The sequence below is a fragment of the Anarrhichthys ocellatus genome, unplaced genomic scaffold (assembly GCF_004355925.1).
Source record: "Anarrhichthys ocellatus isolate YVR2014 unplaced genomic scaffold, GSC_Weel_1.0 scaffold4126, whole genome shotgun sequence".
NCBI classification, from domain to species: Eukaryota; Metazoa; Chordata; class Actinopteri; order Perciformes; family Anarhichadidae; genus Anarrhichthys; species Anarrhichthys ocellatus.
In genome coordinates, this window is record NW_022284100.1 from 1 (window position 1) to 4,789 (window position 4,789).

Consider the following 4,789-nt stretch of genomic DNA (forward strand, 5'->3'; position numbering starts at 1 on the left):
TTTCTACTTTATTTTGTTGTGATGGGTTGATCTGAAATAAAACTATTGTGTCCTTGTGCAGCTTAACTCGTCCTGCAGCAAATGTAATCATACACGTGTTTTTCAGCTGTGGCGATGCTTCTGCTAAATATTTCAACAATGGATTGTGTTGTCAAAGAAAAACCTTTTGTGAAGAAAATGTTAAAATGTGAATGGAGTCCTGCAAAAATAATGAGGTGATCCAAGTCACAGGATCTATGCAGAAACATCCCCATGGTGCAATGAAGACACACACACATACTCTCCAACGACAGTCTATAGCAGTAATTAACAATAAAAACATTCATGCATAATACAACCTATTAAAGCTGCAACAATTCATAGTTTTACGTTTAGGTAACTTTTACAATCTTTCACTTATCTAAGCTCTCATTTTACTGCAGCAGGGTCTGTCGCCGTGGTAGAGACCTGGTAGAGACCTAGCCGTCGTCTTCCTCCTGAAGTCGACCACCATCTCTCTGGTCTTGGCCACGTTCAGACGCAGGTGATTTCTACCGGCCCACTGCACAAAGTCCTCCACTACTGCCCTGTACTCCTCCTCCCGTCCGTCCCTTATACACCCGACCACTGCACAGTCATCAGAGAACTTCTGCAGATGGCATGACCCCAAGTTGTACTGGAAGTCAGTGGTGTACAAGGTGAACAGGAAGGGGCACAGAGCAATTCCCTGTGGAGCTCCAGTACCACTGACCACCGTATCAGACAGCACACGGCCCAGTCGGACAAACTGTGGTCTGCCCGTGAGGTAGTCAGTGATCCAGGAGACAGTGGATGCGTTAACTCCCACCACCTGCACCTTCCCACTCAGCAGCACTGGTTGGATGGTGTTGAATGCACTGGAGAAATCAAAGAAAGTGATTCTCACAGAGCCACCGGTTCCATCCAGTTGCGACTGAGCTCGTTGCAGCAGGTAGATGATGGCGTCGTCCACTCCCACATGAGGCTGGTATGTAAATTACAAAGGGTCCAGTGAGGATTTCACCTGCGGTCGGAGGTGGGCCAAGACCAGCCTCTCCAGCACCTTTATCACATGAGATGTGAGGGCAATGGGTGGGAAGTCGTTGAGGCCAGATGGAGTCATCTTCTTAGGAACAGGAACCAGGCACGATGTCTTCCACAGCACCGGGACTTCCTCCTGCTTCAGGCTCAGGTTGAAGAGGTGTTGCAGGACATTAAACAGCTGGGTGGCTTCAGGACCCTGGGGCTGATGCCGTCAGGTCCTGCAGTCTTGCATTGGTGGAGTCTCTCCAGCTGTCTCCTAACCTGGCCAGTCGTCACAGAGAGAGGGGGGAGGGGGGTCATGGTGTCAGTGGTGCCCTTTGATGTTGAGGGCTCTGTGTCCATGCAGCTCACCTGGGGGGACAGAGAGGGGAGGCAGCAGAGATGTTTGTGAGGTGTGGTGTGTGAAGGACACAGATGAGGGCTGTGAACTAAACCTATTGAAGAAACAGTTTAGCTCACTGGCCCTCTCCAGGGAGCCCCCTGGTTGTCTCCCTCCAACCTTGAAGCCAGTTATCTGCTTCATCCTGGTTCACACCTCCCTCAAATTGTTACCACAGACTTCACTGCTTTTTTATGCTGATTACTGGGAGTCAGGCAGTTAGTGAACAGTAGCACTACGATGGAGAAATCCTTCATTACCCACACATGCTGTATCTGAGTCCTTGATTTGGGTTTGTGGTTTGGTGGAAAATGTAGTCAACTAAAAGCAGTGATTGTGACTTATTTTTTTTGTGATACATTGCAATCGTGACCCATCAACTTTATTTTTTGTATTCTTTCTTTTATTTGTTAAAAAAGGTATTGTGACATTCACAATATCCAGATAATAAAAAGTAACTAAACTTCGAATCCATCAACAGCACTAGCTGTTAATGGGTTCAGGTCCAAGTTTTGACATTTTAGTGCAAAATATTTGAATCCTACAAATATCTACACACAGAATGTATAAGAAATGGACGTAGTCACTGTGGAGTCACTCGTCGGTTTGTGGACCGCCGTTTCGAGACCTCGAGTTCAGCATTGAATGATCACGATGTCTTATTGTACTTATCTCCATTATCTCATGCCACAAAATTTTTTTTTTCTGTAACCAGTGTAGCATTAAAGCACGGGGGTGTTAGCAAGCTAGCTAACTAGCCTGCTGTCCGCTAGTTAGCTAGCTAGCTTGTCAATAACAGAAAATGAGCCAAACAAAGTTGTCACTCATCTGACAGTTTAGTTAATACAGAAGTTAGCCCGCAACAAAAGACGCAACGGTGACATAAAAATGGCCACTGCTCTGACCATCCTGTTGAGTTGAATGGGAAAGTCTGTTCCACCCCTATTCTATTTCTACGGAGCGAGCATGTGAGATACTAAGAACCTGAAATCAAAACAGCTAAATGGAATTGAGTCCTTCATTTAATTATTTACACCTGTGCTTTTTTCCGACTGTGACGTGTCAAAATGTCTTCCCTGAAATAAGGCCTATTCCCCAAACCAAAACCATTGCCATCCTTCCATCCACCAGATGCCCCTCGGAGTTTCTCTCCTCTCCCACGTCACCTGACCGACCCGCCTATCAACACACCTGTTCCCACCTCCCCAATCTGCGCTGCAGTTGCCTGGCCTTCCCCACCTGCATCTCATTCCCTCATCAGCCTCTCGCCACATAAACCGGCCCAGTTGCATTCGTTCTCTCTTCCAGATCGTCAAAGTAAGGCCTCATGACTTTTCTAGGCTCCGTCGGTTTGTTATCTGCATTCTTTAACATGTTACCTGCCTGTTTTTGAAACTTGCTTGGTGTTTTTGCCTGTTTGTACTGACTTCCTGGCCCACCTCACGCTTCTTTGAGCTTTTGTATCTTTCTTTTCTTTCTTTTTTTTTGCCATTATAAACGCTGAACTGCTCAGTTATCTACATTTGGATCCTCACTGTCACCAGCTGGACCATGGCCCAGAAATAAGGTGAGATCATGTCGATGACGCTAAGAAAACCAGCCACTCAGCCCAGTTGGATCACATTTCTGATGTCAGCTGTCGAGGCTTCTGACATTACAGCAACGAGAATGAAACAAAGTGTTATTGGCACACTTAAAACCACCATCCATGACCTCCTAACCAGAAAATGTTTTCTTACAAGACAAAGTAGGAGCTGATTTCTGGCAGTTGATAGAAGCTTTTATTTGGGTTTAGGACTGGAGGAGAATATCACGCGTCACTTCTAGACTCATCTTTAGATTTATCTTAAGAGAAATATTTCTGCTACAACTTGGAAAAACCAAAAACCAAGTCCCAAAGATAATATTCCTGGAGATGCTCCTTTGTTGGGATACAAACTACTTCTTTAGCCCAAAAGTTATGACAAGAGAACTCGGTGCTTAGTGGAGCATAGAGTACTTGTTTTACTGGATCACTTGGTGTAAAGCAAACTGTACTTTTAAAGAACTGAGCAACATTGTGATGGGCTATTGTTATTAAAACACATTACATTTAGTACATTTCATCTGTATTCAGGAACTACTTTGAAACTGTACCTAATAAACGTCCATACTCTAACATACTGAGAAATGAATGGTAGAGAATTACATGACACAACTACAAAATAATGTAGTAATAACTGTTATTCATCTTCTTCTGTCTCTGTGTGTTCATGTCTCTCTGCAGCTGTTGTTTGACTCCTGTCTGATTGTTGGCCCGACATAGTACCAGGTAAACAGAATGGAGCTGGACCGGGTGTTGTGTCGAATAATGTTTCCCGTTGATAGTTTTCCCCGAAATCAACTTGAACCAACACAGGACGGAAACACGCATCGACGGGGGAGCAGACTTCGAGATAACACCTCTGGCAACAGCTACATATAACGGCTACATTAAATATATATCATGTGGGAACTACCTGGTTTTTGACACTGTTGCTATTAGTTTTTTGCTTTTTTTTTTTTTTTTTTTATTAAAATTTTATTTTATAGCCAAGCGGGACTGTGCTGCAACAGCTAACGTTAGCTCTCCTCTTGCCAATTTCAACTGATTTGTTGTTTATAATGTAGCGTTTAAGGGATCGGCGAACAGAAAGCATTAAGGCCAATCTCCCGAGTGCGTATTTGACTGAATATCAGCCCCGAATAAAGATCACATTTATTTACCTGCCCAATCGCACGAGGAACTCCACTTGCCCCAACAGAGTTAACTGGCCCAGGGCAAGTGTTGGTGTCGAGCCTTGGGTAAGCTATAGATGCACCTGTTGGATTTGCCTACTATTCAGTAAAGCTTGAGAATTCGTGCCATAACAGGGAAGCTTGTGTAAAGGGATCATTCTGTGTGTTTTTCAGTGCGTTAATGAAGTTCCAGACCTGTCGGGCAGTAAGAACATCGGCATACCCACAAGCTTTAGTTCAAAAACTATATTTTTCGGTACACCAGAGAGCATTTGAATGATCGAGTGACTGTTTTCAGTTATTTAGACTATTATTATGTGCATTGAAAGGATATCTAAGAAATGGTCAGCTGTACCTCATTTTCACTCGAGGCTCATGTTGTAGATGAAATGATAATTAAGGTGCAGTATCAAAGCCACAAGAAATGCATCCAATTACATGATGCTGATTTTGAGGAATTCATTTTTGAAGGCAAATTTCCCAATTGGTATTTGACTGAAGATGTAATTTGAACTGGCAATTATATTTTCTCATCCTGCATCATCAGGACCCACGTGGGGGAATCAGATTCCGGTGACTGACTCACGCAGCACTTTAATGCTTCTGATGTGT

At 43.9% G+C, this 4,789-nt stretch overlaps 1 long non-coding RNA gene across 1 annotated transcript; it reads left to right on the forward strand.

Annotated features, from left to right (window-relative positions):
* Positions 1–1,021: 1,021 nt before the first annotated feature.
* Positions 1,022–4,768, forward strand: LOC116379334 (uncharacterized). Its single transcript, XR_004212407.1, has 3 exons — positions 1,022–2,737; positions 2,934–2,987; positions 3,687–4,768. It is a non-coding gene; the product is annotated as an uncharacterized LOC116379334 (long non-coding RNA).
* Positions 4,769–4,789: the final 21 nt, after the last annotated feature.